At 53.2% G+C, this 7,842-nt stretch overlaps 1 pseudogene; it reads left to right on the top strand.

Annotated features, from left to right (window-relative positions):
* The first annotated feature begins 1,015 nt into the window (after window positions 1–1,015).
* LOC146206197 (uncharacterized) lies at window positions 1,016–3,552 on the top strand (annotated as a pseudogene).
* The last annotated feature ends 4,290 nt before the right edge of the window (window positions 3,553–7,842 follow it).

Below are 7,842 nucleotides of genomic sequence, written 5' to 3'. Positions count from 1 at the left end.
ATGATAGCTACTGCTACCACCCAGTTTCAAAGGGGACGTTCCTATATTTCATCCATCCATCCAGCACCCAAAGGCAGAGAAAAGTAGAAGCATGACCTTGCACACTGCAAAACAGTCCACGAAACAGCGAGAAAGCGCCAGCGCGTGGCTATCCGGACCGCTTTGTAACACGGCGCACCCGGCAATGCCAAGGTGGCAATGCACCCGGCACTCACCTGGCGAGGGTCGGATGGATGGATCCCCCCTTTGAAACGGGGTGGTAGCAGTAGCTATCATGCTCATTTTTCTCCCTATATCATAATTATTGATTTAGAATGGTTAACTAAACCATCATTCTATTTATTAAATTTTTGTTCCTACATTACTAACATTATGCCACTTCTCTGCTCTTAAGCCACCAATCTTTCAGTCGTTTTTTTTCTAGTTTCCACCGCCGGTTTATTCCCCCGGCCACTGTTACCTCTAAACCCCAGAGCTTCACCCTACGTCGCTGTCGCCATCTCTCGGCAGCCAGCGGCGTAACTTGTCAATGAAGGCGCGTTTTCGGCGCGCAGGCAAGCGCCGGTGTCGGATACGTCAAGTCGGCGACGCCGCACCAGGCACGAAACCGGCTCCCTGCAGTGAAACCGGTTCCACCGCGGAGAGACGCCTGCAGCTGGACAGGCGCATGCGCAGAAGGCGAGAAGCAGCTGCACGTACTCTCGACGCGGCCCGGCGCGACCCGCGCGAAATGCGGGCGCCGTCGGACCACGCCGGAAGCCGCCGAACGCGCCGGCGTCGAGCGCCGCCGGAGTGTTTTGGCCGACGTGACGTCGCCGTGCCGCGCGCGCTACGTCGGAGTATCCGCGCCTTTATGGTGGCTAGCGGAGTTGCCAGGCACAGAGTGTATAAAGGAGGCTATAGACATGGTGTCAGAAGTGGGATCAAAGGCGACCCCGACGTACGTAGGACCGCTGCAGCCCCGTCAGCCGGCGAACGACCAGCAGCTGCATCAAAGCGTTCCGGAGGCAAGCGAATGGCGGGAATCAAGCCTCCGAGGCCTTTCGACTTCCATAACGCCGCGAACTCGCTTGCCTGGATGGATGAATTTGATGACTACAGGTTCGCGTCCGGACTTCACGAGAAGCCAGACGTAGTTCAAGTAAGGACTCTTCTCTATACAATGGGCAGAAAATCGCGGGAGATTCTTCGATCGTTAAGCGTCACAGACGAAGTAAAGCGTGACCCGCATGGAGCGTTTTTCCGGGCGATTCGCCGGCGTCGACGGCAGCGGAGCGTTTTTTTTTGCCGCCGGAGAGGAGGATTTTGCCAAATCGTCGGGATCTGGCTGAACAGATAAAAACGCCGACGACGCGCCGACGCCGGAAGTCGGCAGCGGCAGAGGGCCAATGAGAGCCGGAGCAGCCGCCACGTGATTCCGGTTGGAGCCACGCCCACGCCGGCCGAGAGAGAGAAGCTCGCGAGAGCGGAAAGAACGACGGGGGTTTGGCGCTCCGGGTTTCTCAGCCGAAACGGCCGAGCAGCAATGTAGTCCTTCGTAGTCGCGGGGGCGCACGAGGCGACGACAGCATGGTCCGGGCATCGGGCACCGTGCATTTCCTTTTTTTTTTATGGCGATTTCCACTGGTCGCTACGGAGCACGTTTTCTTGCTCCGGGACGACGATTTCGATTTCCACTGGTCGACCAAGATAGGTTGCGCGTATTCCGCTGGTCGTTTGGGGCAGCTCGGGCCGCTCCAGCTCGATCCGCCGACCGAAGTCGGATCTCGCCGGAAGTCCTAGTCGCTGACGCGGTCACTTCCGGATGCTGCTGGATTCTTTTGGCTGTTTTTGACCGTTTCAGCGACATCGGCAGAGGACGCTGGATGTCACCGTATTTTGCGCGAATATGCCGAAGTGCGTCTATCAAAAACGTCTGCAGCGTTAAAAAAATGAGAAAGCAAGTTGTTGAGGGCCGCACTCCTGCCTATTTATCAAGCGCAAACATTTTGGCGCTGGGATGCGGCTACAACTTTCGAAACCGGCTCAGCTTTACTTCCGCCGCGCGCTCTACATGTTCTGCTGGTCGACCAAGGCTGATTCGCTCTGTAGCGCTTTAGGTCGGCTCGGACGCCCAGCTCCGATCGACCAGTGGAAATCGCCATTAGGTTTTTAGGTTAGAGTTCGGTGAAGGTGGGCCGTCCGCTGGGGCCACGAGTGTTTACGCTGAGCTCGGGGGTTGTTTATGAGCTGCTAGCCTTGCCAGCGGACCTCTGATACCTCCCTTGTGCTATGGCTTCTGCATTTAGATCCATAGCTGTTGGAAGTGATGCCTTGCCTGTTTTCTTGTCACACCTGACCCAGAAGTAAGAGAGGAAACCACAACTTGAAGCTTGCGGCGACAGGGAAAACAAGATGTTCGCGACCTTCTGCGCATGGCCGGATGGGGGCGCGTGCGTCGCGCAACTGGGCGGCAAAAAAAAACGCCGCTCGGCTGCTGACCATGCGGGAGTGAAATCGTCGACGCCGGCGCGGGCGTCGGGCGTGCGACGCGTTTTCGCGTGCAAAAAACGCTCCATGCGGGCCACGCTTAATGAAGCACCTCAGCTTCATAAAGTCGAAGTTCATAGCTACTTCGTCCACACCAAGAATACATATATTATGGTGAGGCTACCCAAAAAAAAAAACAAAATAATGTGCCTCTATACAGTCTACGGGAGTGCTCGCTTTAATCAACGCAGCCAGAAGCTGGGCGAAACAGTAAACGAGTTCGCAACCAAGCTTAACAGGCTAGCGGACAGATGCGAGTTTAGGGACATGAAGGAACGCCTAATTAGAGACCGGTTCGTAGTCGGTCTACGGGACCATGCGTTATCGGAAGAACTGCAGATGGATCCGAATCTCACGCTGAACATTGCTTTGGAAAAAGCGCGTACGAGCGAAACGATGAAGAAACAGCATGCTGATCGCTGAAAAGGGACGACAGTGCGATTACTAGTGCGATCACAGACGCTTGCGTCGCCGCGGTAAAGTCTAAGAAAATGGCGTGCAGAAACACGTCTACACGCAGACAGAAGACTGCTAACCGCCAAAACAGCTGTAGTTTCTGCTCCGGACCATCTCATCCGAGAAGCAGCTAGTTGCCCAGCGCAACAAGAAAGGTGTAGGTTCTGTTGAAAGTTAGGCCACTTTAAAAAAGCATGCCAGAAAAGGAAGCAAGCAGATTGGAATCTCGACGGCGTTTCCGAACCCGATAAGAAATTTCTCGGCATGGTCGAGCAGTCACAGAAATGCGCTTCTGCGCACTTCGTCAAGGTGCTGATAAATGACCACGAGGTTTCCATGAAAGTGGATACTGGAGCGGAAGTGACAGTCGTAGGTGAAAATTTTCCTTTCCTTCCGCGTTCCTCGGACCAAGCGGGCAATTTTATCGGCCTGAGCAATGCAAGCATCGTACAATCGGAAAGTTCGTCGCTGAAATTGGTTGGAAAGACAGCCGTTCACACCAACCTATTTACGTCGTGCACAACTTGCGCACGCCCCTGTTGGGACTGCCAGCTGTCAATGCTCTAGGAATTGTGCATTTTCTGGATGAGTTGTCGACTGCTGATGACATATGGTACGCAAATATTGTTCCTGGGAACAGGTTCCATATCTGGGGAATATACAATACGCCTCGTGCCAAATGCAATCCCGTATGCTGTGTCTACACCACAACGGATTCCTATACCCATGAAAGAAAAGGTCAAGGAAGAGCTCGACAGGCTAGAGCGAGAAGGAATGGTAGAGAAGGTCGAAGAGCCGACAGAATGGTGCGCGCCTATTGTTACCGTGGTGAAGCCGTCTGGAGCGGTTAGAATATGTGCCGACTTCACGCAACTGAACCAGTTTGTAAGAAGGGAGCGCCTTCAGCTGCCAATAGTAGAGCAAGTCACGGGTAGCTTTCAGGAAACCAAGGTCTTCTCTAAACTGGACGCCAATTCCGGTTTCTACCAAGTACAGCTTTCCAAGGAGTGTCAAAAACTAGCGAAAAGGGGACGCATTAACAAGGAAGGAGTGCACAAGGACGACGCTGGAACACAACTGAATTTACTGCATAGAAATGACCAAACAGAGCAGGGCGCACACGTGCGTTAGCACCAGCGCCACAAGGGAAAAAAAATTCAAAGATAGTGCAGGAGCTGCTATTTTGCACGTGGCAAAACTATGTTCCATTCATAAAAGTATATTCCCTTGCAAAAAACCTCACGGAGCTGTCACTGACGCATTCAGGGCCTAACTTCTTGATTTTGAATGCTGCGAAGATCTCTCGATCCGTCTGTGTTTTTCCACGGCCGATGATGCTGACATTACTAAAGAGGGGGGTACAGTTATCACAACTGTTGCAATGCTTCGGTAGATAGGCTGTGTTGTCCGGCTTCAGTGAAGTGCGGTGCTGCCTTAAGCGGTCATTAATACACTGGCCAGTTTGGCCAATGTAGGCCTTACCACAAGACAAGGGTAGAGAGTAAACATCGGTTGTACATATGGTGAACACAGTTCGGTGCTTGGCGTTGCATATCTTTTTGTCCCTATTTGAAGTGATACGGGCACACACTGACGACAGTTTTGTGGGCGCTGAAAAGACAACTTTGACTCCGTATCTCATGGCCTTTTTCACATTATGCAATATTTTGTGGATATACGGTATTACAGCCGGTCTCGGTTCCTGAGTCGACGGTTCTTGATTGCGAGTCATGTGCTGTACCCTTAGCTTACTTAATAATGATTCAGCAACGGAAATCAGGACTTGTTCAGGGTAACGCGCTGACCGCAGGCGACAAACCTGCTCAAGGAAACTATTCTGCAGAATGTGTGGGCAGCTTTTTCGCAAGGCATTACCTAGGCAGAGGTTTGCTATTCCCCTTTTCACGAGCTTAGAATGGGAAGAGGTGTAGGGCAACAGGCCTTTCTTGGTGCGGGGAGCGTATTTCCAGCAAACGTGGCTATCGTCAGAAAAGGTGAGGAGTAAATCTAAAAATCTGATGCTGTCGTCAAGTGGGACCTCATGAGTGAAGCTCAAGTCAGTGGAAGTCTCTTTAAAAACGGATAATATATCATTAGCAGCCGAATCGACGCTGTCAAAAGGAGTTAGTTTTAAAAGGAGAAAAAGTCAGCGACATACATAAAAACCTTAATAATTCGAGCATCAATGAGCTGGTCATGCAACACATTGTCAAAGCTAGACAGAAATATGTAGCACAGTACGGGAGCCACACACGAGCCAACAGGAATCCCCTTTTTCTGTATATACCTACAGTCCTCATGCTCTACAACAGTAGATGACAGGTAACACATTAAAAGTTCCAGAAACGAGTTCACAGTCAAGCCCGAACTGTTCTGGGAAGAACAGTGCACTCCTTCCTTGTTAACGTGTCCTCTTTTCGCTGGTTTTCACCATCAACTGGCCCAACAAGCTACGCTTCTTGAAGTCAAAAACTAACCACTTTTATTTAGCCGTTTGGGCGGTATACTGCTACTGCAGACTACCGTTCGGAATCACATCAGCAGCAGAAATTTTTCAACGGAAGTTCTCGGAAGTCCTAGAAGGTCTAGACGGTGGGCTGAACTATATGGATGACATTCTGGTGTACGGCAAGAACAAGGTGGAGCACGACAACCGCCTACATAACGTGCTTGACCGACTGCAAAAGACGGGCGTGACCCTCAACAAAGAAAAATGTTGTTTCTCTGCCGAGCAGGTGAAATTCCTGGGCGTTATGTTTTACTCCAGTAGTGTGCGCCCAGACCCCGAGAAAGTTAGGGCCGTCAAAGAGTTGTCCCAACCTGAAAATGTCGCGGCAGTTCGCTCATTATTGGGCATGATGAACCACCTCGCAAGGTTGCTTTCCGACGCTGCGTCGCTATCGGCGCCTCTGCGCAGCCTCCTCAACAAAGACAGCGACTGGTCTCGGGGAACACAATCGGAGAAAGCCTTTGAGAAAATCAAGGCAGCTCGAGCAGGTGCCTGGCAAGGTACAACCCCGGATACCCGACAATTGTGTCAGCAGACGCTTCTTCGCAAGGGCTTGGAGCAGTTTGTGGTTTCTACGTGGTCATTGGCCACCAACCACCGCGGGTTCGAGCGTCGCGCGAGCCGAAGCCCGATCAGCTGTCACCACGCGCACACTGAAACACCGCAGCGCGCACTCAACCTCCACCGGGAGGAGAGCACTTCGCTGCAAGGACACAAGCCTCCAAGTTCACAAAGGAGACGTTTATTGAAACGCCATCCTCCAGCGGCGCGCGCGCACACACACACACACACACACACACACACACACACACACACACACACACACACACACACACACACACACACACACACACACACACACACACACACACACACACACACACACACACACACACACACGCGCGCGCGCACACACACACACACATATACAAACGCACATACACACACATACTAAGTTCCCGTGTCTCAGGAGCGCGCGAGGAGCAAGGCTCCCCTGCGCGCACAAAGTGACACGGAGTGCGCGCCGCAAGCACGCAAGGGCGTGCTGTGATCTCTCTCTCTCGCAGTGACCAAAGGGTTCCTTTGAGAGAGAGTGGGCAACCACCGCAAGGTACGCCTGTCGCGGATCGTTGGATCACGATCGACAGGCTCGAGCTTCGCTCTCAGGTACGACCCGGAGCAGACGAACTCGAGTACACACTGGTCTGCGCGGACAAAGGCCGGCAGACAAGAACAGCAGCGTACGCACCTTGCGATGTCTCGGAGGGGTCTCTCCTTGGGCCCCGCTCGGAGGGTCGCGCGAGCGCGGCCGTCGAAGCGGTGCCATGTTCCCGCCAAAAGGCGCCAATGGGAACAGCCACTGGGACGCCAGGGCGGAGCTGTGGCCCGAACGACAGTGACAAGTCGTTCGAGCCTCTCTCCGCCGCCTCAGACGGGAGAAAGGGAACGAGGAGAACAACTGGGAAGCGGGCGGCGGCCGCGCAAAGGGCAGCCGCAGCAAGCCCAAATCCCACATCCTTCTCTCCTTAATTGCCCTCCTACCCATCAGCGAAAGCACGCGGCAGGTCCCCAGCATGAAGAAAAGAATGCTATCCTCACGCAACAAGTCAACTTCAGCTCCAGCCAAAAAGATCTCGAAAAGACAGACACTCAAGAAAGACAAACATTAGCAAGGCGCACCGAAAAAAACCAAGATGGCATCAAGAATAATGTACAAAGTTCCACAAGTTCCGAAGGCGAAGTAACAACTATGTACAGAACACAACTATGTACAGAAGTCCCAAAGTTCGTCGGTGCAGCTCAGGGAGCCTGCGGTGACTCACCGCTCGTTGACTTCTGGGTGGCCAACGTTCATCATTGGCTGCAAACGATCTCGGTCGGTGGGGGTACAGGTTAGGTGCAGGGACAGCGAACACGCCGAAGGGGCCCCAAACGTGGAAAGTCCGTGACTCCGTGGCGATCCAAGGCGCACATGGGAAGACCGCGCGGGGCTTCCTTTCCACCGCGCTCCGCACACCCCACGGCACGCACACGCACAGCCACTCACACACCAAACAAAAGGGTGGTGCCGACCTTCAGCGGCGAACCTGTCCCGAGCACCTTCGCAACCGCGGCGGCCTTGGGTGAAAGGGGCATCGTCCATGCTCCCTGTCCCCAAACGGCCCCAACTACCTTTCCACACACACCGGAAAGGCCGCGCGTCGGGGCTGCCTAATGAGCAACCCTCGCAATTTCAAGAAGAAAGATGAGAGAAGACGCGCAGTACAAAAGAAGGCACTCACTGTACAATATTTACAAGATAAGAAGCAAGAGCGGAAACAGAAGAAAGCGAAAAATGGGAACAGAGG

This window comes from Amblyomma maculatum, chromosome 1, assembly GCF_055883805.1.
Source record: "Amblyomma maculatum isolate TAMU_Amacu chromosome 1, ASM5588380v1, whole genome shotgun sequence".
In the NCBI taxonomy this organism is placed as follows: domain Eukaryota; kingdom Metazoa; phylum Arthropoda; class Arachnida; order Ixodida; family Ixodidae; genus Amblyomma; species Amblyomma maculatum.
Note: the sequence above shows the minus strand (reverse complement) of the source record. Positions and strands in the feature narration are given on the sequence as shown.